Consider the following 26,617-nt stretch of genomic DNA (forward strand, 5'->3'; position numbering starts at 1 on the left):
CATCAGGCCCATCAAACTGGCATGATAAATACGTAGGGGGACGTCCAATCTTGCCTGTGGTACTGGATGGCATTCCTATGAGTGCCCTACTAGACACCGGGTCACAGGTCACCACCATCCCGTACGTGCTCTTCAAGCAGTACTGGAATGACTCGGACATAACCCGCTACCCAGATGACGACCTGAGTATCATCGCCAGCAATGGTCAGCCCGTGCCGCAGGTGGGATTCAAAGAGGTGACCATTAAGATCGGTAAAGTCGAACTGGCGGCACAAGGACTGATAATAGTGGACATGAGAGTCACCCTAGAATAACCTTGGGAACTAATGTGATTGAAAATTGTCTTGCAGAGGTGATTCTCATTTTACAGCAGGTTGCCAAGAACGCCAGTTCCGGCCAGCAGCGTGTGCTCCAAAAAGAGATCCGGGCACTGATGAAGCGGCAACAGGTGGAACTATCTGGTGGTGAGATAGGTAGCGTGAGAATGTGTGACCCGTTCCCTATTGCCATGCCCCCAAAAAGTGAGATGATGATTTGGTGCCGGGCAGCTATTGGTCTAAGAGGTAGAGACTACCAAGCAATGGTAGAACCCGTCTACTCAGACAGTAGGCCCACCATTTTGACAGCACGGGGGGTGGTCGATGTACGCCATGGGAGGGTGCCCGTTCGCATCATAAATATCGGGGAGAGAGAAGTACACCTGCCCCGGTATGCCACGCTAGCCAAATTGTTCACCATAAACCAGAATTCTGTACAGGCCGTGGAACCCTTGCCTCCATCTCAACCAGAGGAAGGTAACGGCTCTAAGAAACCAATGGAGGACTGGTGTCAGCAACTGCATTTGGGTACTGACTCCACTCCCTCACACCAGAAACAGGGAGTCTATCGGGTGGTTCGAGAGTACGAGAGAGTGTTTAGTAAACACCCGCTAGACTTCGGGCGAGTAAAGGGGGTAGAACACCACATCCCCACGGGAGACCATCCTCCCATAAAGGAGAGATACCGACCCGTACCCCCGGCACACTACCAACACGCCAAGGGGATGCTTAGAGACATGAAGGAGGCTGGGGTAATCAGGGACAGCTGTAGCCCCTGGGCAGCTCCACTAGTCTTAGTGAAAAAGAAAGACAACACCATGAGAATGTGTGTAGACTACAGGAAGGTCAACCGTATCACACACAAAGATGCGTACCCATTACCAAGGATAGAAGAGTCCTTAGCTGCATTAAAATCTGCTAACTTCTTCTCTACTTTGGATCTCACTAGCAGGTACTGGCAGGTTCCTGTAGCAGAGGCGGACCGGGAGAAGACCGCATTCACCACCCCGATGGGTCTCAGTGAATTTAACTGTATGCCGTTCAGGCTCTGCAACGCACCAGGAACCTTCCAACGGTTGATGGAATGCTGTCTGGGACACCGGAACTTCGAGACGGTCCTGTTATACCTGGACGATGTCATCGTCTATTCCAAGACCTACGAGGACCACCTGAAACACCTGGCAGAAGTGTTTGAAGCTCTGGCAAACTACGGCCTAAAGGTGAAACCCTCCAAGTGTCACCTCCTGAAACCAAAGGTGCAGTACCTGGGACACGTGGTGAGTGCTGACGGAGTGGCTCCCGACCCTGATAAGATCACCGTAATTAAGGACTGGCCAAGACCCTCCAGCATAAAGGAAGTGCGGCAGTTCCTCGGGTTGGTAGGCTACTACCGAAGATTCATTCCCGGTTTCACCAAAATGGCAGCCCCTATGCAGGACCTCCTGATAGGTCAATCTCGGAAAGCCAAAAACCAGAAGCCGCCCTTCAGGTGGGAAAAGCTGGAAGAGGAGTCCTTTTGCCAGCTGAAGATGGCCCTCACGGGGGATGAAATCCTGGCATATCCAGACTACAGCCAGCCCTTTATCCTCCACACGGACGCAAGCAACACCGGGCTAGGAGCCGTACTGTCCCAGATCCAGCAAGGGAAAGAACGGGTAATCGCTTACGCCAGCCGAAAGCTACGGCCCACGGAGAGGAACCCTGAGAATTATAGCTCATTCAAGCTGGAGTTCCTGGCAGTAGTGTGGGCAGTGACCGAACGTTTCAAGCATTACCTTGCCTCCTCCAAATTCACCGTGTACACGGATAACAACCCGTTGACACACCTGGACACTGCAAGGCTCGGTGCCCTGGAACAGAGATGGATGGCCCGCCTGTCCAATTTTGAATTCACCATCAAATACCGGGCAGGACGCTCAAATGCCAACGCGGATGCCCTGTCTAGAATGCCGAACTTACCGGACGTAGGGGAAGATCCAGAAGATCTGGAAGAAGTTGAGCTCCCTGCGTTCCACCGTCATGGGATTACCCTGTATTCCCACCGTGTGAAGGACAGGCGCTCCGTGACGTTCAATCCCTTGCCCCACTACAACTGGGCGGAGACGCAAGACAGTGATCCCGCAGTCCATTTGGTGAAGGAAATGCTGACCCAGGCCGATGCCCGTCTTGACCCAGATGCTCCAGAGGAGACCAAGCAACTGTGGAAGGAGAAAAGTAAGCTGTTCCTCTACAGGGAGAAGCTGTGCCGGAGAATGGTTAACTCTCGAACACATGAGTTGACCTGGCAGGTAGTGGTCCCAAGACGAGACGCAGCTATGGTTCTGGAGGCATACCACAACGGAGCAGGGCATTTCGGATGGAAGAAGCTGGAGTTCTTGTTGCGTGAACGGTTCTACTGGGTAGGCATGAGAGGAGCCATCGAGAGGTGGTGCAGAGACTGTGGCCCGTGCCACCTGAGAAGAAAGGACCGTGCTAGCCAGAAGACTCCCTTGCAGCCCATCATCACCAGACAGCCACTGGAACTGGTAGCCCTGGACCATGTGAAACTGGCTCCAAGCAGATCTGGGTATGTCTACGCCCTCACAATCGTAGATCATTACTCCCGGTTCCTGGTGGTGGTCCCGGTCAAGGACTTAACGGCTCAAACAGCAGCTAGAGCCTTCCAGCAGCACTTCTGCCGTCCACACGGGTACCCGGACCAAGTGTTGACAGACCAAGGACCAGCCTTCGAAGCGGAGGTCTTCCAGGAGTTCTGCAACCTGTATGGCTGCAAGAAGATAAGAACAAAGCCCTATCACCCTCAAACCAATGGACTCTGCGAGAAGATGAACCAGGTGGTGATAGATCTGCTAAAAACATTGCCCCTGGAAGAACGCAGTCTGTGGCCTGAGAAACTGCCCGATCTGGTGGACCTGTATAACCACATACCTGTAGGTTCCACCAACTGTACCCCGGCTTACCTAATGAGAGCAAGACCTGGTAAGCTGCCTATTGACCTGGATATGGGAGTCCTGACGCCTGAGGACACCTCGCCAGAGGCAGACTGGGATACAGAACGGCAGCAGCAGTATCGGAAAGTACAGGAGAGCGTCGAGCGAAGTCTGTCTCAAGCTAGAGAAAGGCAAGAGAAGGCTTTTAAGCAGTATGCTCCCGCTGTTCCCCTGGTACCTGGAGAGCAGGTCTTGAAGAGGAAGAGGCGGCTCCACAAGTTGGACAACCAGTGGGAGAAGGACCCGTACACCGTACTGCCATCAAGCCATGAGAACCCAAAAATATGCGTAATCAGTAAGGATGGAGGAGAAACCACAGCCATTGTCTCCAGAGACCATCTGAAGAAGTGTCCCGAGCAGCTGCAAAGCCCTGAAGAAGATCAAGGAAACCCTCAACCCGCAGAGGAAAGGGAAGAAATGATCAGTACCGTACTCGGAGACTTCCCCCGGTCTTGGACACAAGTAAACGGCGCTGTCGTGGTACCCGTCCTCACCTTTCTCCAGCCAACCCCGCAAGTGCCTACAGAGGAACCGGTAGAGCTGGAAGAGCAGCCGGCCCAAGGGGCAGAAGAGTCCACACCAGCAGTACAGGAGGATCAACCCTCTGCTAGTAGTGAGCCTGCTGTGCCCCTAGTGAGCCAAAGAGTGCGCAGAAAGCTGCCCAGCTTGCCCATAACACCTCCTACACCCTGTAGTGCAGAACCAGTTAGTGAGCTCCGTAGGTCCACTAGAGTCACTAGAGGTCAGATGCCCGCTCGCTGGAGAATCTAAACCAATGCACTGTAAAGTTGACTGTTTATTGAAAAATGTTTATGGTTTATGTTTGTTGCCTGTTACTAATTATGTTTCTCAGTTACCCTGCAGATTTATTTGGACTAACAGGTTATGGACACTGGATAACCGGAACAGTTTTGTAGATAGTTGCACCTTGGTGCCTCTTGTGAAGACGGCCGTGGAAGAGAAAACCTGTCTGGCGTGGCCTCCTTGCGGCCCAAAGTAGTTAGTCTACCCTTGCAGCCATGCCCAAGGACAACGCAAGGGGTTTGCTTTGGAGAGGTCCCCTATTCTGTGCCAAGACTTCGCCTTGTTGGGTGACATGGACACCCCTTTTGTTTCATAAACTTCACCTTGGGTGATATGGACACCCGGTCACGGAAACGCCGTGACCTCTACAGACTAAAGTTTCTTGTGAATATGTTATTGTATTATTGTTATATCTTGTATTTATGTTTCTTTAAAAAATGTGTTTAGTCCCGGAGTACTAAAATTTACTAGGGGGGAATGTGACACCCCAGGGGTCTGGTTGCCACAGTAATAGAGATATTATGTCTGAGAGCAAGTGGGAGGTTTCTCTGGTCAGGATCCCTAGCATGCAACACGGCCCACCCGACCTGGGAGGGGAGGAATCTGCCCTTATAAACTGGGTCTGGGGCGGGATTAGGTTAGACAGAGACAGAGCCTGCAGAACAAGCAGAGGAGTCAGAGTGAAGCTGCAGACAGAGTCAGAGTCTGGAGAGGGAAAGTGAGATCAGGAGCTCTGGAGGAGCAGTAGCTGAAGTCCAGGGGCTGGAGCTGAGCAGAGCTCGCCCTGGACGAAGACACTAAAACCGGACACAGGAGTCCGAGGCTGTGGGGACTGATATACACCCAGCAGCAGAAACCAGCCGGCAGGGGATTCCAGGTCCTCTGGCCATAGAAGCCCGGAGGCTCAGTCACAAAAAAGGGACCAGCGCCGCCATCCAGGAGCGGAGGCTAACAGAAGGCCCCAAGTCACCAGCCATACGGGTGAGCACCACACGGTATACTCAGGGACGTGGGCTACTTGTAACCGCTGACAGCAAGGTAGCCAGGAAGAGTGCAGATAAACGGGGAGGCCTACAACTCCACCTGGCCAGGGGAACTCCTGCTTGCTCGCAGACTGACCAGGCCCCTTATACTAGCCAGTACTCCCGGGAGGGTCTGCCTTGTACCATCAGTAAAGACCCTGAACTGCACCTCACGTCTCTGTGATTCCTTGCCGCTCCTCACACCATCACTCCCATCATCTTCCACATTAGCTGCCCTGAGGCAATACTCCTCCCGTGGGGAGTTATCCCATACTCGGCTGCGCAACCAACATCAGCCTCAGCGGTCGGCAGCGCAGCGGCAGTCCCCACTGACCGCAATCCACGGGTGGCGTAGTCGGACACTTATTACAACATTTAGACTGCCACTGGTTTGACCACCCTGGGCACGGACCGGGTCACCGCCACACGGAGACTACAACCGCCAGCATTCTACAACAGGCCCGGTTCCGGGTTCCCCTGCACAAAGCAGGCCCAGGGGGCGCGTCAGATATGTATTCCTGATCTTCATATTTCCTTCACCTGTGTCTGAGTCCAGCAGCCTTCCTCAGGAACTTCAGATTACTGAAACTCATAGAAGATAATTATGCTGAGTATATATAGTATATCTCAGATACTGAGTTCTCATGTACATATGAAAGTATATAGGAATACATCTGAGAAATATTAGAAAAGTTGGTCACAGCAAGAAAAGGGTGCTAGAAATAATTAAATATATGCAACAGTGATAAATATAACTTCACCTATAAATATATGCATGTTAAAGGGACTCTGTCAACACAGAATGACTGTTCAAACCAAGCACAGGCTCTCGGTGCTCCATAGTAGGGCCAAACATTTATATACACCCCACCCTCTTGTTTTCCCACTATCTCCTCCCTTCTCTGGCCCTATGAACTCAGAGCTGTCAATCATAGAAGAGGGGGGTGGAGATAGAGGTAAAACTAGGAGGTGGGAAGGTGTATTTAAATAATTGGTGCCGCCATGAAGCATCGGGACCTGAACAGTCATCCTGTGCTGTCAGAGTCCCTTTAACCGCTTCGCGACAGCCCACTGTAGATGAACGTCGGCGCTTGCTGGGCTCTGTGCAGCGCCGACATTTAAAAACGGTGGGTGGTCTAGCAGCGCTCAGGACCCCCAGGGTCCTGCAAGCGCTGCGATTCCGGCGCAGAGCGTTAGCTCTGACAGGGAACATCATCTCGACCTGATTGGATCAGGTCCCAGTGATGTTAACCATTTTCTGTCTTCTATATGCCGCGATCTATAGTGATCGCGGCATATAGAAGACAGCAGGAGGAGAGGGTGTCGTCCACTTACCTCTCCGACGGCCCCCTTATTCCTTCCAGGGCCTGGCGTTGCTATGGCAGCTGGAGGTCAAATGACCGCCTCCAGATCTGCCATATATGGTGTCCTGCCTGGCTCAGCCTGCAGCTGAAGCCTGGCAGGACACACTGACTGTGAAACAGTCAGCAAAGATCTCATGTAATGTAATACATGTCTATTACATTACATGAGATCAGTGATCAGAAAAATAAAAATTAATGTCCCATACAGGGACTAAGTAAAAATGTAAAAAAAAAGTTAAAAAAAATGTTTTTAAACTGTTAAAAAAAAATCACAAAATAAATAAAAATAAATAAATAAAATATTAAACCAATAAATCCGTATATTTATGCAAAACCAAAAAAAGTACACATATTTGGCATCGCCGCGTCCGAAACAACCCGATCTATAAAACTGTCACACTAATTAACTCCTTCTGTGCACACCGTAATAAAAATAAATAAAAAACGGAGCAAAAAAATATGCTTTTTCATCATATCGCCAAACAAAAAGTGGAAAAAAATGCGATCAAAAAGGAAAATGGAAATAAAAATGGTACCGCTGAAAACGTCATCTTGTTCCGCAAAAAAATAGCCACCATACAGCTCCATCAACCAAAAAATAAAAAAGTTATAGCGCTCAGAATAAAGCAATGCAAAAAAAATATTTTTTCTCTAAAATTGTTTTATTGTGTAAAAGCTCCAAAACATAAAAAAAATATACAGTAAGTATAGTATCGCTGTAAATGTACTGACCCGAAGAATAACGCTGCCTGATCACTTTTACCACACGCAGAACGGCATAAAAAAAAACCTCAAAAAAGAATTCCTGAATTGTTGTTTTTTGTTAATTTTACCTCCCAAAAAACAGAATAGAAAGCGATCAAAAAATGTCACGTAGCCAAAAATGGTACCAATAAAAATGTCAACTCGTCCCGCAAAAAACAAGCCGTCACATGACTCTGTCGGCCGAAATATGGAAAAATTATAGCTCTCAAAATATGGCGATGCAAAAACTAGATTTTGCAAAAAAAAGCGTCTCTTAGTGTGTGACAGCTGTCAGTCATAAAAACCCGATATAAATCTGGTATCTCTGTAATCGCACCGACCCGAAGAATAAAGTAATCTCATCACTTATACCGCACGGGGAACGGCGTAAAAAATAAATAAAACCAATTCTTCACCTGCTACTGATTTGTTTATTATGTCTCCCAAAGATCGCAGTAAGGCTCTGCCCACATTTATCCTGCGCTCTGCGCTGAGCACTTACACCAGAGTTTCCGTGTAAATCTCTGAAATATGTGATTCAGACGGAACCCATGATGGAAGATTCCCTGTAATGAGGCAGATATAGGCCACTGTGGATGCCGTCTAGCCTGGGATCCCACGGTGTCATTTGTTTTAGGCGTGCATAAAAGTGCGGTTGGCCACAGTTTTGTGCACTTAAGAAAAAAAGGACACCGCTAAACAGAGGCCAGACGGAGTCCAGAGTAACTCTGCTGCCTCATTACAGTGAATGGATCCCGCAGGGGTTTCATCTGAATTACATCACTTGGAAATTTAGATGGAAACCCCGATGTAAGTGGTCAGCCTAGAGCGCCGGATAAATGTTACGTAAAATGTTCCCAATAAAAGCTTCAACTCAGTCCTCAAAAAAAGCTAGTCCCCACTCAGGTCCGTCATCTGTTAAAAATATAAGGGACTTCCAAGTTACTGGTAGCAGAAAGGCTCTGGAAAATCGAAATGGCCCTTGCCCCCCAAAAGAAATTCAGAAAATGTTGTGCTCCCAAATCCAAATGCCTATTCTACAATAATTTGTTCTCCAATTGTCAAATAGCGCTCCGTCCCCCCCAGATCTCGCCGTATGGCTGAGCAGTACGATACAGCCACATATGGGGTATTGCCACTTTTAGAAGAAATTGTGTGACACATTTCGGCACCATTTTTACCCATTGCCCTGTGTGAAAATGTAAAATCTGAGGGTAAAACATTTTTTTGTGGTAAAAATATAATTATGCCCTTTTCACTGCCCAATGGTATAAATTAAAAAATTAAAAAATGCTCACTACTTCCCTAGATGAATTCATTGAGAGGTGTAGTTTACAAAATGGGGTCACTTGTGCGGGTTTCTGCTGTTTCGGCATGTCAGCGACTCTTCAAATGTGACATGGTGTCTGCTGCCTATCCCAGCCAACATAGCGCTCCTTTCTCTTCCGAACCCTGCCGTACACCAAAGCAGTGGTTTTCCCCCACATATGGGGTATCGGCGTACTCAGGAGAAATTGCACAACAAATTTCATGGTGCAATTTATCCTGTTACCCTTATGATAATGCAAAATTAGGGAATGAAAAACATTTTTTGTGGGAAAAATGTGAAAATTTTATTTTTATGGCTCAATATTATAAACTTCTGTGAAGCAGCTGGGGGTGCAAGGTACTCATAACACATCTAGATAAGTTCCCTAAGGGGTCTAGTTTCCAAAATGGTGGCACTTGTGGGGGGTTTCCACTGTTTAGGCACATCAGGGGCTCTCCAAACGCAACATAGCATCTGCTAATTATTCAAACAAATTTTACATTCAAAATGTCTAATGGCGCTCCTTCCCTTCCGAACACTGCAGCGCGCCCAAACAGTGGTTTCCCCTCACATATTGGGTATCAGCGCGCTCAAGAGAAATTGCACAAAAATTTTTGTGGTTCATTTTTTCCTGTTACCCCTGTGAAATAAAAAAAATTGGGTCTAAAGTAACATTTTTGTGAAAAAACTTAAATGTTAATTTTTTTCTTCCACATTCCAAAAATTCCTGTGAAGCACCTGAAGGGTTAATAAAGTTCTTGAATGTGGTTTTGAGCACCTTGAGGGGTGCAGTTTTTAGAATGGTGTCACTTTTGGGCATTTTCTGTCATAAAGACCCCTCAAAGTGACTTCAAATATGATGTGGTCCCTAAAAAAATGTTTTTGTAAATTTTCTTGGAAAAATGAGAAATCACTGGTCAACTTTTAACCCTTATAGCTCCCTAACAAAAAAATATTTTGTTCCAAAATTGTGCTGATGTAAAGTAGACATGTGGAAAATGTTATTTATTAACTATTTTGTGTGACATATGTCTCTGATTTAAGGGCATGAAAATTCAAAGATTGAAAATTGCAAAATTTTCAAAATTTTCGCCAAATTTCAGTTTTTTTCACAAATAAACGCAAGTGATATCAAAGAAATTTTACCACTACCATGAAGTACAATATGTCAAGAAAAAACAGTCTCAGAATCAGGGGGATCCGTTGAAGCGTTCCAGAGTAATTACTTCATAAAGTGACAGTGGTCAGAATTGAAAAAATTGGCCCAGTCACGAAAGCAAAAACAGGCTCTGGTGCGAAGTGGTTAACAACTAACATAGATGTAAAGTCTGTCTATTTTGATAAAACATCACTCAGTTACTAAGAGGGAACAACTAGGCACAGTCACAGAATAATGAGATTAAATTAAAGACATTTCCAAAATACAGTTGACGCTCCCCCAGGGCCGTGGGGTACTCGGCAGCCGGGCCTCTGGTTGCTGGGGAATATCACGGTGGCTGGCCCGGTCCGTGACCCAGGGCGGTCAGTGCAAAAGGGGGGTACTTTTATATGGGGTTTTTGGGATTGTTCGTGACGCCACCTGTGGAATGCGGCCAAGGGGTTCCGCCGCTGCAGAGCAGTCCTCTGGGGCTGGTGTTACGGCAGCAGGGATGGTGTGGGTCTCCACAGGCATAGCAAGCTCCAGGGCAGTGTAGGAAGATGGTGGTTGCGCTAGGCATTGTAGTGCAGAGAGGGAACGATGGCGCAGATTAAAGAATGAACGGAGGCCGTGCGGTACAGTCATCCGAGTTTTTACTCACAGTTCTTGTGACAGTTCCACTGGTGCACTGTACAGGAGTCAGCCTCCCACGTCGCGCTGCGTTCACCTGGCAGGGGTTCAGCACTTCCTCAGGTAGATCAAGAGTACGTGGCAGAACCCCACTTTCTCGTGTTCCTAACTAGACCGTCTTCTCTCTGGGTCTTTCTCCCTCCTGCCCTGCACTTCCCACTCTCAATCCCACTCGGGTGCTCTGAAGTCCCTCCTGTCTGTCAGAGTTCACAGACCTGCTTGACCCTTACGGGGATTAGAATGAGGCTTCAGCAACTGACTATAGAAGCCAGAAGCCTCCGGTTTTTCCAGCCGAGACTTGAAGTACACGACTGGGCCAGGGGCCGGTCCCCTTCTTGCGGCCTACGATCCCTCTGTCTTCCGACACATGCGGGGTGTACGGGTGCCTTCCTGCACTCGCCGTACCCCCTAGGATCCCTTCTTAGAACGGAGCCTACTCCTCTGCTCCCCACCTGGGCCTCTAGGACTGGGCCCTACTTGTGGAGCAGAGTTCCTACTGAGACTCTGCTCCCGGACTGTTCTTCTGAACTGTCCTCTCACTACTGTTCTGAACTGTTCTACCACCCTAAGATGGCTTCCCTATTTATACTCCTACCAAAGTGCTCCCCCTAACTACTTCCTCCACCCACACCCACTACTGGTTCCCCCTACCTTTGGGCTCCCCACACTCCAGCCAGAGTCAGGGCTCAACAGAAACATACATTGGGTCTTGCCCTTCCAGCCGGCCTGGAGCAGTGTAGTGCTGGATGCAGGTGTTGGGGTTCTGGGCAGCACTCCCTCATTACCTGAGAGAAGGGGATACCACACCTCTGGGTGAGGTGCAGTAACTCTGTGATGACTGAACTCTCAGGGGCGCCACACAGTTACCCATCTTGTAGGGGGGGGGACGCACCTGACGCGCGTAAACATGATACAGAACAAATCCACACCTGTGGAGATCATCAGGGGCTTTGTGAAAGATGTCGGTGCCTGTGCAGACTACACCTGGAAGTAGAGAACATGTACAGTCAAAGGAAGTCAGATGGTAAGAGCAGTCAGGTGATCATGAATTTCAAACATGTGATGGTGGCACGCCCACAGCAACATAAGGTCTTGCCATGCCATCTCCTATCTCAGTAATGGGAAAGTCTGTCATTCTTGAATACAGATTTCCCCTCAGAATTGACAATTTTGACAATGACTGATCAACTTTGGCAGAGAAAGAAGCAGATTTCTCTGATAAGATATATTGCAAAGTTGCCTATTTTCATGTGACTATTGAGTTATGAAATAAAAATTAAAACAATGGTTACTCTTTAACCCCTTTCACCCTGAAGACTGTTCGCACGTTAATGACCAGGACAATTTTTACAATTCTGACCAGTGTCACTTTGAGAGGTAATAACTCTGGAACGCTTTAAAGGATCCCACTGATTCTGAGATATTTTTTTCATGACATATTGTACTTCATGATAATCTTAAAATGTATTTGATATGACTGGCATTTATTTGTCAAAACATCAGAAATTTGCCGAAAATTTTGCAATTTTCAAACCTTGAATTTTCATGCCCTTAAATCAGAGAGATATGTGTGGCGCCCCTGCGGGTTCAGTCGCCGCAGAGGTACTGCATCTCACCCAGAGGTGTGATACCCCAGTCTCAGGTAAGAAGGGAGTACTACCCGGGACCCAACCACCTACATCCAACACTACACCATTCCAGACCAGCAGGAGGGGCAAGATGGCTGACCCCTATCCCTGGTTGGAAGGGGGGGGGACCAAGAGAGTGAGAACCATGTAGTGGGTATGGGTGGAGGAAGTAGATCAGGGGAGCACCGTCAGAAAGTGTATAAGAAGAAAGGGAACCATCTTTAAACGGCAAGTCCTGCTCAGGAGACCAGTGTAGACGGTCCAGGCTCCTGGCTCCAGTGCTTGGAGCAGGAGTTGAGAGGAGAGAGGAGTGGGGCCTAGTCTGAGAGGCCCAGGAGAGAGAGAGTGAGAGAGGACGGGAGCAGAGGCAAGGCTCCAGAGACAGAGGGGATCCCAGGGGCACGGTGAGTGCAGGAAGCCAACAGTGCGCCCGAATCTACACGGACGTGGAGGGATCAGGCCGCAGAGGGGACCGGCCCCTAAACTAGTAGAGAACAATCAGGCTCAGCTAGATAACTGGAGGCTGCTGTACTTGCAAGGTGCAGCTGCCAACCACCACAATTACATCACTGAAAAGGTGGCCACGTAGGGTGCAGGGGACTGCACGTCGCCCGACAAGACCCGAGGCTACCGGCTTGGAACACTGATTGTGAGGCGCAGGGCAGGAGAGCGAGAGCCAGCGCAGGGAAGACGACCGAGAAAGGAACATAGAACGGGGTCCCGTTTAAGTACTCCTGAAATACTTGAGAGCTGCTGAACCCCTTCCTTGGTGAACACAGGACGACATGGAAGGTTACACACTGGCCCTTGTAACCTGGAATCTTGACAACTGTGAGTAAACCTTGAAGACTGCACCCCCACTGTGTCCTGGAATTATTACTGCGCCATCACCAGCCCTGCACTACACAGCACCAACAACATCTATCTCATAGCATCACTATTTCCTGCACTGGAGCTAAGCTCTGCCTGTGGAGAGGTGAACCAACTCTGCTACGTCACCGTCAGCTTCAGAGGATCTGTACCGCAGCGGCGGCTCCATATAGCCGCATACCACAGGTGGTGTCATGAACATTATTATCCAAAAACTTTATTCCCCTTTTACTTTTCCCCTTTAAATGACAGCCCTGGGTCACGAACCGGGTCACTGCCACCGTGACATCCCCCAGCATTCACCAGCCCGGCAAACGAGTACCCCACGGCCTTGGGGGTGCATCAGAAGCAGCACGACTACCTCTGACAGAGATAATGGCTATAGCAGGTGTGGGAACCCCAGGAGACAATAAATAACATTTCCCACGTGTCTACTTTACATCAGCACAATTTTGGAACCAAATTATTTTTTTTAGGAAATTATAAGGGTTAAAAGTTGACCAAATTTTTCCAACAAAATTTACAAAACCATTTTTTAGGGACCACATCACATTTGAAGTGACTTTGAGGGGCCTTTATGACAGAAAAATACCCAAAAGTGACACCATTCTAAAAACTGAACCACTCAAGCTGCTCAAAACCACATTCAATAAGTTTATTAACCCTTCAGGTGCTTCACAGGAATTTTTGGAATGTGGAAGAAAACAATGAACATTTAACTTTTTTTCACAAAAAAATGTACTTTAGCCCCCAATTTGTTTATTTTTGCAAGGGTAAGAGGAAAAAATGGACCCCAAAATTTGTTGTACAATTTCTCCTGAGCACCTTGAATCCCCAGGTGCTTCCCGGACGTTTATAACATTGAGTTATACAAATGAAATTTTCACATTTTTTCCACAAAAAAGTTTTTCAGCCCCAAATTTTGCATTTTAATAAGGGTAATAGGAGAAATTGCACCATACCATTTGTTGTGCAATTTCTGCTGAGTAAGCTGATAGCCCATATGTGGGGGAAAACCACTGTTTAGGTGCATGGCAGGGCTCGGAAGGGAAGGAGCACCATTTGACCTTTAGACTGTAAAATTTGCTTGAATAATAGCGGACGCCATGTCATGTTTGGAGAGCCCCTGATGTGCCTGAATTGTGGAAACCCTCCACAATTGACACCATTTTGGAAACTAAACCCCTCAGGGAACTTATCTAGATGTGTGGTGAGCACCTTGAACCCCCAAGTGCTTCACAGAAGTTTATAACGTGGAGCCGTGAAAATAAAAAAATCCAATTTTTCCCACAAAAATGTTTTTTAGCCCCAAATTTTTTATTTTCAAAGGGATAACAGGAGAAAATGGATCGCAAAATTTGTTGTGCAATTTTTCCTGAGGAGACAGATGCCCCTTATGTTGGGGAAATAATTGTTTGGGTGCACGGCAGAGCTCAGAAAGGAAGGAGTGACATTTTGGAACGCAGACTTTGATGGAATGGTCTGCGGGTGTCATATCACGTTTGGAGAGCCCCTGATATGCCTAAACAGTGGAAAACCCCCACAAGTGACCCCATTTTGGAGACTAGACCCCTCAAGGAATTTATTTATATGTGTGGTGGGCACCTTGAACCCACAGGTGCTTCACAAAATTTTACAACGTCGATCTATAAAATGAAAAAATATATATTTTTCCCCAAAAAATTTTGCTTTAGCCCTACATTTTTCCATTTTCACAGGAATAGCAGAAGAAAATGGACCCTAAAATTTGTTGTGGAATTTCTCCTGAGTACGCCGATACCCCATATGTGGTCGAAAACTACTTTTGATGCACAGTGCAAAGCTCAGAAGGGAAGAAGCACCATGTTGGAGTTTAGATTTTGCTGGACTGGTTTGAGGGTGCCATGTCACATTGGCAGAGCTTTTGAGGTGCCAGAACATTCATCTAGGGGTGCAGTGAGCATATTAACACCACAGGTGGATCACAGAATTTTATACTAATGGGCAGTGAAGAAATAAATAATTACATTTTTACTACCAAAATTTTGTTTTGGCCCCAGAGTTTACATTTTACATTTTCACACTGGGAAATGGGTAAATGGCACCAAAATTTGTCCCTCAATTTCTACTAAATGTAGAAATACCTCATATGTGGCTGTACACTATTGCTTAGCCATACAGCGAGACTCGGGAGGGACCAAGCGCTATTTGTCTCCTGGAGCGCAGATTGTGGGTCATTTTGGAGATTATAGCCCTTTAGGAATTTATCTACAGGTGTAGTGACTATTTTGACTCCATGGGTCCTTTCAAGAAACAAGCAGCAGCGGATGTTGCTGAGTGAAAATTGCATACTGCCGTTGTGGTGACCAGTAAGTTGTAGTGACCAGTACGTTGTGCCCAGTTCATGCTTCTGGAAACACACACCTGTAAATTAGACAGGCTCTCATCGCTACAGAAATGCCGAACATGTGGACACTATTTGCATTTTAGGCACACACTGGAGCTCAGAAGGGAGAGAGGGCATTTGGATTTGGGAAGAAAGAATGTGCTCCATTTCTTTTGGGGGGCGATGAGTCATGGCGCTTTTCCAGAGCCTTAGAGCTACCAGTAATGTGGAAACCCCTATATTTCCAATAACAGTTGACGGACCTGAGTGGGGACTTGCTTTTTTTTGTGGATTAAGTTGAAGCTTTTGTTGGGAACATTTTACATAACATTTTGGATCACATTTACCCTGCTCTTTACGCTGAGCACTTATTTCGGGGTTTCCATCTAAATCTCCGAGTGACGTGATTCAGATGAACCCGTAAGGGATCCATTCACTATAATGAGGCAGCAGACTTACTCTGGACCCCATATGGCCTCTGCTCAGCGTTGTCCTTTTCAGAAGTGCACAAAACTGTGGGCGACAGCACTTTTGTGCACGCCTAATATAAAGACGGACGCCGACAGATCATAGGCCAGGCGGCATTCACAGTGCCTCCATCTGCCTCATTATAAGGAATCTTCGACCAGGGATTCTGTCTGAATCACGTATTTCAGAGATTTACACGCAAACCCCAGTGTAAGCACTCAGAGCAGAGTGCAGGATAAATGAGAGCTTAACCTTACTGCAATCTTTGGGAGGCAGAATGAACAAATCAACAGCAGGCGAAGAATTGGTTTTATTTGTTTTTTTACATCGTTCCTCATGCGGTATAATTGATTAGGCGACTTTATTCTTTGTGTCGGTGCAATTACAGTGATACCAGATTTGTAGTGGGTTTTTATGTTTGGCAGCTGTCACACACTAAGAAGCTTTTTATTGCAATAACTAGTTTTTGCATCGCCATATTTTGAGAGCTATAATTTTTCCATATTTCAGCTGACAGAGTCATGTGATGGCTTGTTTTTTGCGGGACGAGTTGACGTTTTTATTGGTACAATTTTTGGGCACGTCAAATTTTTTTATTGCTTTCTATTCTGATTTTTGGGAGGCAGAATGAACAAAAAACAGCAATTCAGGAATTGTTTTTTTTGGGTTTTTGTTATGTCATTCCACGTGTGGTAAAATTGATAAGGTAATTTCATTATTTGGGTCATTACAATTATAGTGATACCACATTAATAGCTTTTTTTAAGTTTTGGCACTTTTACACAATAAAAACTATTTTATAGAAAAAATACATATTTTTTGCAGTACAAGATTATGTTTTTAGTGGTACTATTTTTATTTACATTCGTCTTTTTGATAACGTTTTATTCCACTTTTTGTTCGGTGGTATGAAGATAAAGCATAGTTTTTTGCCTTTTTTTTTACGGTGTTTACTGAAGGGGTTAAATAATGGGTCAGTTTTATAGGTCAGAACTTCTGGGCGATACCAAATATGTGTACTTTTTTATTATTATTTTGTGATTTTTTAAAAAATAATTTTACAGTTTTTTTGATGCTTTTACACTTTGTCCCACAATGGGACTATCACTAATTGCAGTCTGATCGCTTGTATACTATAGGGGTGCAGCAGCATTTCTATGCTATGCAAACTGTCAGTTCTGCACTGACAGAAAGTTGCCAGATCATTTACTGCGCATGATCTGGCAAATTTCATAGCTCTGGTGACCCGGATGTAGTCATGACGACATCAGGTCACCATGACAAAGATTGGGACCCCGCGATGACATTGTGGGGTCTCCGATCCAAAGGCAGAGGGGCTTTCTTCCCTCTGCCTGCACGCAGCATTTAGCAGGTTAAAGTGCAGAAAGCGGTGCGGGCAGCGCTCCTGGCACTTAGTGCTGGGTGTCAGCTGTCAGAATCAGCTGATACCCGGAGGCGATCGCCCCGCACAGCCTCTGTGCGCGCAAAGTCACTGAGATGTATCCATACGTCAATAAATACCAGGCCACATATGGATACGTCTCATGTCAGAAAGGGGTTAAATAAAAGCACTATTAAGTGATATGACCATAAACGAAAAAAATAAACACATACATGCATACAATATTGAGTAGCAGCAAAATGTAAATAAAATCCTGGAATAACAATTTGGTGAACCTGTATTGTAAATAATACATAAAACGATACTCAAATGTGACGACATAAAAATATATATATGCAGTGTGGCAAGTGGTGCAACGGATGATATCCATCGTATCATATGACAGACGGCTGAAGGGACACTAGAGAAAACAAAAAGAAAAGAATAAAGGGGAGACGAGTGCAAGAAAAAGAAAAGAAAGGATAAAGAGAATAAAAGGGGACAGAGAAGTTAAAATATATTGCATGGTAATAAAGTGGCTTTAATCACGGATAAGTGAGTCTCTAATATTGTTGTGTACTTAAACAATTGACAGTACAACCATAAGTGCAATTACCAAAATAATTGAGACGTGTAAAAATGGAATATAAATTAATTAATTAATTGGAGTGAATAAAGTAAAAGCTTATGGGATATGCAGAGTGACATTATACAAAAGGAAAGTAAATCGAAGAAAATGGATATGGGGAAGAAAAATGTATACGTGGTGTAGTGATGAATCAAGGTGTAAAATACAAAAGAATGCAAATAAACATGTCAAGGTAAGTGATAAAGTGAGTCTAAAATAAAATATAGAAAATAGTGAAAACGTGGGAATAAATGGAGATAATAAAGTCTAAATAGTCAATTAAACTTGTAAGGAAAAAAAAGAGGGGGAAGGGTTTTTTCTTTGATAATGATGGAATTAGGGAGGACGACGACATCTAGAGGGCATGGAATGAGGAGTCCCATCAAATATATATGATTTTGCCAAGGAGAAGCATATCCATATGTAAGTAATCCATGTAGGTATTATTGATCCGGGAAATGGTCCAAGCAGGTAGGTACCCCAGATAAGTATAACTGACAAAGCAAAAAAAAGGGGGAAGAAAAAATGTTTCCCGATGCATCTAAATAGAGCAGAGTAAGAAACAACACTATTAAAAACAATTAACCGGTTCAGGACCGCCCACTGTACATAAACGTCGGCGCTGCCCGGGCTCTGTGCAGCGCCGACGTTTAAAAACGGTGGGTGGTCCCGCAGCGCTCAGGACCCCCAGGGTCCTGCTAGCGCTGCGGTACCGGTTCAGAGCGATAGCTCTGACATGTGGCATCATGGGGACCTGAATGGATCAGGTCCCCATGATGTTAACCTGTTCCTATCTTCTAGATGCCACGATCCATAGCGATCGCGGCATTTAAAAGATAGTGACAGCTGGTGGTCGGCGATCGGGACCCCCCACATACCTCAGGAGCGGCGGGGATCCCGGTGCTGTGACCTCTGACATCATCGAGACCTGATTGGCTCAGGTCTCGATGATGTCAGCGTCACACCAGCCAATCAGAGAGATCACCAGGGAAGTTTGTTTTAGCAACAAACTTTCCCGGGCGATCTGCCTGATAAATACACTGTTTCTCCTCCGATCTCAGTGAGAGAGCAGAGGAGAAACAGTGTGACAAGAGCTGTGTCAGCCATGCCACTGTGAAAGTAAAAAAAAAAAATAAAAAAGAAAGTAAGAGTTAGGGTTAGTCAGTCCTGTCAGATCTATCAGTCAGTCAGTCCTGTCAGATCAGTCAGTCAGTCCTGTCAGATCAGTCAGTCAGTCAATCCTGTCAAGTCAGTCAGTCAGTCAGTCAGATCTGTCAGTCAGTCAGTCCTGTCAGTCCTGTCAGATCTGTCAGTCAGTCAGTCCTGTCAGATCTGTCAGTCAGTCAGTCCTGTCAGATCTGTCAGTCAGTCAGTCCTGTCAGATCAGTCCAGTCAGTCAGTCCTGTCAGATCAGTCCAGTCAGTCAGTTCTGTCAGATCTGTCAGTCAGTCAGTCCTGTCAGATCTGTCAGTCAGTCAGTCCTGTCAGATCAGTCAGTCCTGTCAGATCAGTCCTGTCAGATCTGTCAGTCAGTCAGTCCTGTCAGATCTGTCAGTCAGTCAGTCCTGTCAGATCAGTCAGTCAGTCCTGTCAGATCAGTCAGTCCTGTCAGGTCAGTCAGTCCTGTCAGGTCAGTCAGTCCTGTCAGATCAGTCCGGTCAGTCCAGTCCGGTCAGTCCTGTCCGTTCAGTCCGGCCGTTCAGTCCGGTCCGTTCAGTCCAGTCAAAAAATCTAAAAATAAAATGGCCCGTCAGACTTATACCGCAGAGGAGGTGTATGCCCTGCTGTGTTCTGACACTGATGACAGCGCAATCTCAGATGGAGATATGGATTTTGAGGGCTTTAGTAGCGGCGACACTGAGAGCTCAAAAATGAGCAGTGATTCTGTTCCATCCTTAAGCCCAAGGACCAGTACAGCAATAGGTGCAAATAGCGCTACTGGAGAAACGTCTCCAAATCAGGGAACACTGCCCAGTACAAGCGCTGTCCCTGCTACTAGTGAATTGGCGCACGCCAGTGTACAAGGGGCGTTGCCACATGATCTAGCATTTCCCAGATGGGAGGCTTCAGATTCGGCTGCTCCATTCAGCCCTGATTTCAACGCCATTCCTGGTATAAATGTGGAGGTGGAAGATTTTGGACCAATTCATTTTTTTAATTTGATTTTTTACAGACAGCTTGCTAGAGCATATTGTCGTGCAAACAAATTTATATGCATCCCAATTCATAAGCCAGAATCCCCGATCTTACTACGCTAGGGCAAATTTATGGACACCAACTAATGTCCCGGAAATAAAAAAATTTTTAGGACTTACATTTGCCATGGGGCTTGTTAAAAAACCGAGCATTCGATCCTACTGGTCCAACCACCCTGTTCAAGCCACCCCTATGTTTTCAGTCATTCTGCCTAGGACCCGTTATGAAATGCTCATGCGGTTTTGGCATTTTAACGACAATAGTCAATGCCTGCCCAGAAATGCCCCAGAACATGACAGGTTATATAAAATTAGACCCATCATTGAAAATTTGTCAGAAAAATTCTTAAGCCTCTACACCCCAATACAAAATATTTCTATAGATGAGTCCCTTGTAAAATTCAAAGGAAGACTGCACCTCAAGCAATTTATCCCATCTAAAAGGGCAAGGTTTTGAATAAAGCTCTATAAAATGTGCGAAAGTTCAACCGGATACACATCCGCTTTTCGCATATATGAGGGGAAAGACAGCCAACTAAACCCACCAGGATGCCCTACTTATCTGGGGACATCTGGAAAAATTGTTTGGGAGCTGATAAGTCCATTTTTTCAAAAAGGCTACAATCTATATGTGGACAATTATTACACCAGCATACCCCTATTTAAAAGTCTGGTTGAACGCAACATCGGGGCTTGTGGGACCATCCGTAAAAACCGTCAGGGGTTTCCACAACCATTGGTCAACCAAAAGTTTCAAAAGGGGCAGTCAGGGGCTGTACGCAACGGAGAGCTGCTTGCCCTGAAATATAGGGATAAGAGGGATATTTTTGTCCTCAGCTCGATCCACACAGATGCCACAAGGGCCACTGTAGAACTAGGATCCACCACTCCGAAGCAAAAACCTGTGTCAGTCATTGACTACAACAAATACATGGGGGGTGTGGACCTTGCAGACCAGGTTCTACAGCCATACCAGGTATCAAGAAAGTCCTATACCTGGTATAAAAAGTTGGTTATTTATTTGTTTCAGGTGGCCACATACAATTCTTTTGTGTTGTACAAAAAAGCAGGAAATTCAGATCCTTTTCTTGATTATCAAGAAAAGGTAATTGAAAATCTTGTCTTTCAAAGTGTTAGCCCCGCTCATCCATTAGAATCTGAGGATGTGAAAAGACTCACTGAGCGACATTTTATTGCACTTATTCCAGCAACGGAAACAAGAAGGAACCCCCAGAAAAGATGTCGTGTATGTACTAAGAGAGGAATGAGGCGTGATACCCGCTACTATTGCTCACAATGCCCATCATTGCCAGCCTTATGCGTCACTGACTGCTTTAAAATCGACCACACAGAACCACGTTTTTAAACTGTAAAAATGTATCCCAATTTGTCATTCAAACATTTGGTTCATTTAGTGAATGACATATTCGAGTAGAGCTCACTTAATTTTCAGGGGGGGTTCTCCAGAATCTAAACCTTCCATTGCGTGCTTGTTTCTGGAAATCATCCATCGAGTTAAAATGGTCACTAAACCCATAGATGATTTCCCAGAGGGGTGTCATTTCCAAAATGGGGTCACTTCAGGGGGGATTCTTTAGCTCTGGTACTCTGAAAAGTGCCAGAACAGCATAATCCCCCCTCAAGTGACCCCATTATGGAAATGACACCTCTGTGGGAATTCATCTATGGGTTTAGTGACCATTTACCTATCTACTTATTTTCCCACCACTAGATTAATTTATACAGAGGAGTAGATTGTAAAATTCGGTCACTTGTTGTGGGTTTCCTCTGTTTAGGCACCTCAGGGGCTCTCCAAATGCAACATGGCGTCCGCTATCCAATTCCAGTCAAATTTCCATTCCAAAAGTCAAATGGCGCTCCTTACCTTCCGAGCCATGCCGTGCGCCCAAACAGTGGCTTTGCACCACATATGGGGTATCAGCGTGCTCAGGAGAAATTGCACAACACATTTTGGGGTCCATTTTTTCTGGCTGCCCTTGTGAAAATTAAAAATTTGAGGCTAAAGTAGCAGTTTTGTGTTAAAAATGTGTTTTTTTATTTTCACCCTTCAACATTATAAAATTCTGTGAAGCCCCTGGGGGTTCAAGGTGCTCACCACACATCTAGATAAGTTCCTTGAGGGGTCTAGTTTCCAAAATGGGGTGACTTGTTGGGGGTTTCCTCTGTTTAGGCACCTCAGGGGCTCTCTAAATGCAACATGGCGTCCGCTATCGATTCCAGTCAAATTTCCATTCCAAAAGTCAAATGGCGCTCCTTACCTTCTGAGCCATGCCGTGCGCCCAAACAGTGGCTTTGCACCACATATTGGGTATCAGCGTGCTCAGGAGAAATTGCACAACACATTTTGGGGTCCATTTTTTCTGGCTGCCCTTGTGAAAATTAAAAACTTGAGGCTAAAGTAGCAGTTTTGTGTTAAAAATGTGTTTTTTTATTTTCACCCTTCAACATTATAAAATTCTGTGAAGCCCCTGGGGGTTCAAGGTGCTCACCACACATCTAGATAAGTTCCTTGAGGGGTCTAGTTTCCAAAATGGGGTGACTTGTTGGGGGTTTCCTCTGTTTAGGCACCTCAGGGGCTCTCCAAATGCAACATGGTGTCCGCTATCGATTCCAGTCAAATTTCCATTCCAAAAGTCAAATGGCGCTCCTTACCTTCCGAGCTATGCCGTGCGCCCAAACAGTGGCTTTGCACCACATATGGGGTATCAGCATGCTCAGGAGAAATTGCACAACACATTTTGGGGTCCATTTTTTCTGGCTGCCCTTGTGAAAATTAAAAATTTGAGGCTAAAGTAGCAGTTTTGTGTTAAAAATGTGTATTTTTATTTTCACCCTTCAACATTATAAAATTCTGTGAAGCCCCTGGGGGTTCAAGGTGCTCACCACACATCTAGATAAGTTCCTTGAGGGGTCTAGTTTCCAAAATGGGGTGAATTGTTGGGGGTTTCCTCTGTTTAGGCACCTCAGGGGCTCTCCAAATGCAACATGGCGTCCGCTATCGATTCCAGTCAAATTTCCATTCCAAAAGTCAAATGGCGCTCCTTACCTTCCGAGCCATGCCGTGCGCCCAAACAGTGGCTTTGCACCACATATGGGGTATCAGCGTGCTCAGGAGAAATTGCACAACACATTTTGGGGTCCATTTTTTCTGGCTGCCCTTGTGAAAATTAAAAATTTGAGGCTAAAGTAGCAGTTTTGTGAAAAAAAGTTAAATGTTCATTGTTTTCTTCCACATTCCAAAAATTCCTGTGAAGCACCTGAAGGGTTAATAAACTTCTTGAATGTGGTTTTGAGCACCTTGAGGGGTGCAGTTTTTAGAATGGTATCACTTTTGGGTATTTTCTGTCATAAAGGCTCCTCAAAGTCACTTCAAATAAGATGTGGTCCCTAAAAAAATGTTTTTGTAAATTTTGTTGTAAAAATGAGAAATCGCTGGTCAACTTTTAACCCTTATAGCTTCCTAACAGAAAAAAATTTTGGTTCCAAAATTGTGCTGATGTGAAGTAGACATGTGGGAAATGTTATTCATTAACTATTTTTTGTGATATATCTCTCTGATTAAAGGGCATGAAAATTCAAAGTTTGAAAATTGCAAAATTTTCAAAATTTTCACCAAATTTCCGATTTTTTCACAAATAAACGCAAGTGATATCGAAGAAATTTTACAACTATCATGAAGTACAATATGTCACAAAAAAACAGTCTCAGAATCAGGGGGATCCGTTGAAGCGTTCCAGAGTAATTACCTCATAAAGTGACAGTGGTCAGAATTGAAAAAATTGGCCCGGTCACGAAGGCAAAAACAGGCTCTGGCGCGAAGTGGTTAAAAGAGAATTCAGAAAATAAGAATAAAGCAAAAAACACCTCAGTGGATGGGAGGCTTAATTTAGAGGAAGGGCACAAAAGTGAGATTCTCATTGAGTCCTTTTGGGGCCTGCGTGTCTACTGTATAAATAAAAAATCTCTCATTGTGCGTGGGTTTGACCCAATATAAATCAAGTTCCATGGGCAGGTTGCAAAATATTCACTGCTCAAAAAAATAAAGGGAACACTCAAATAACACATCCTAGATCTGAATGAATGAAATATTCTCATTGAATACTTTGTTCTGTACAAAGTTGAATGTGCTGACAACAAAATCACATAAAAATCATCAATGGAAATCAAACTTATTAACCAATGGAGGCCTGGATTTGGAGTCACCCCCAAAATAAAAGTGGAAAAACACACTACAGGCTGATCCAACTTTGATGTAATGTCCTTAAAACAAGTCAAAATGAGGCATAGTATTGTGTGCGGCCTCCACGTGCCTGTATAACCTCCCTACAACGCCTGGCCATGGTCCTGATGAGGTTGCAGATGGTCTCCTGTGGGATCTCCTCCCAGACCTGGACTAAAGCATCCGCCAACTCTTGGACAGTCTGTGGTGCAACGTGACGTTGGTGGGTGGAGTGAGATATGATGTCCCAGATGTGCTCAATCGGATTCAGGTCTGGGGAACGGGCGGGCCAGTCCATAGCTTCAATGAATTCATCTTGCAGGAACTGCTGACACACTCTAGTTACATGAGGTCTGGCATTGTCCTGCATTAGGAAGAACCCAGGGCCAACCGCACCAGCATATGGTCTCACAAGGGGTCTGAGGATCTTATCTCGGTACCTAATGGCAGTTAGGCTACGTCTGGCGAGCACATGGAGGGCTGTGCGGCCCTCTAAAGACATGCCACCCCACACCATTACTGACCCACTGCCAAACCGGTCATGCTGAAGGATGTTGCAGGCAGCAGATCGCTCTCCACGGCGTCTCCAGACTCTGTCACGTCTGTCACATGTGCTCAGTGTGAACCTGCTTTCATCTGTGAAGAGCACAGGGCGCCAGAGACGACTTTGCCAAACCTGGTGTTCTGTGGCAAATGCCAAGCGTCCTGCACGGTGTTGGGCTGTAAGCACAACCCCCATCTGTGGACGTCGGGTCACCCTCATGGAGTCAGTTTCTAACCATTTGTGCAGACATATGCACATTTGTGGCCTGCTGGAGGTCATTTTGCAGGGCTCTGGCAGTGCTCCTCCTGTTCCCACTTGCACAAAGGCGGAGGCAGCTGTCCTGCTGCTGTGTTGTTGCCCTCCTATGGCTCCCTCCACATCTCCTGGTATCAGCTCCATGCTCTGGACACTGTGCTGACAGACACAGCTACCCTTCTTGCCACAACTCACACTGATGTGCCATCCTGGATGAACTCCACTACCTGAGCAACTTCTGTGGGTTGTACTGTAGACACCGCCTCATGCTACTGTACCTCTAGCGGTGAGAGCAATGGCAAAATGAAAAAGTGACCAAAACAACAGCCAAAAAGGATGAGAACAGAGAAATGGTCTGTGGTCACCACCTGCAGAACCATTCTATAGGGGGTATCTTGCTAATTGCCTATCATTTCTACCAGTTGTCTGTTCCATTTGCACAACACCAGGAAAAATTGATTCACAATCAGTGTTTCTTCATAACTGGACAGGTAGATTTCACAGAAGTGTTATTGACTTGAAGTTACATTGTGTTGTTTAAGTGTTCCCTTTATTTTTTTGAAACCAAGCAATTGGAACTGAGGTCTAAGATGGTAGACATGCAAGAATTAGGAGCATGTTCACACTAGCAAAAAGAAGCAAAACCTGCAAAAGACAAAAGACAAAAGACAAAAATATATCTCATACCCTACCATCATTATATATAAATGTAAAGCAAAGTTGCATAATAAATATAGGGTACTTAGTGAACTATTTTTGATCAAAAAAAGTATACAAGCCGTCCCACCAGCGGCAAGGTGACCCTAAATTGGGACGGTACCTATACTGCCTATATTAAAAACCTTACTGTATATCAAAGTTGAAGCAATGCATATAAAAGGGTAGACAAATAGGACCGGTCCCAACTCCAGACCACCCAGGCCCGTGGTAAGCTACATATATACCAGTCAGCTCAACAAAAGGGAATGCCACACCCTTAAATTGCACAGAATGCAAACAAGATAAAAAACCAAGCAATGTGAACTGAGGTCTAAGATGGTAGACATGCAAGAATTAGGAGCATGTTCACACTAGCAAAAAGAAGCAAAACCTGCAAAAGACAAAAGACAAAAATATATCTCATACCCTACCATCATTATATATAAATGTAAAGCAAAGTTGCATAATAAATATAGGGTACTTAGTGAACTATTTTTGATCAAAATATTTTTGTCTTTTGTCTTTTGTCTTTTGCAGGTTTTGCTTCTTTTTGCTAGTGTGAACATGCTCCTAATTCTTGCATGTCTACCATCTTAGACCTCAGTTCACATTGCTTGGTTTTTTATCTTGTTTGCATTCTGTGCAATTTAAGGGTGTGGCATTCCCTTTTGTTGAGCTGACTGGTATATATGTAGCTTACCACGGGCCTGGGTGGTCTGGAGTTGGGACCCGGTCCTATTTGTCTACCCTTTTATATGCATTGCTTCAACTTTGATATACAGTAAGGTTTTTAATATAGGCAGTATAGGTACCGTCCCAATTTAGGGTCACCTTGCCGCTGGTGGGACGGCTTGTATACTTTTTTTGATCAAAAATAGTTCACTAAGTACCCTATATTTATTATGCAACTTTGCTTTACATTTATATATAATGATGGTAGGGTATGAGATATATTTTTGTCTTTTG

The sequence above is a fragment of the Phyllobates terribilis genome, unplaced genomic scaffold (assembly GCF_046119375.1).
Source record: "Phyllobates terribilis strain yellow unplaced genomic scaffold, ASM4611937v1 Scaffold_3__8_contigs__length_932513732, whole genome shotgun sequence".
NCBI lineage: Eukaryota > Metazoa > Chordata > Amphibia > Anura > Dendrobatidae > Phyllobates > Phyllobates terribilis.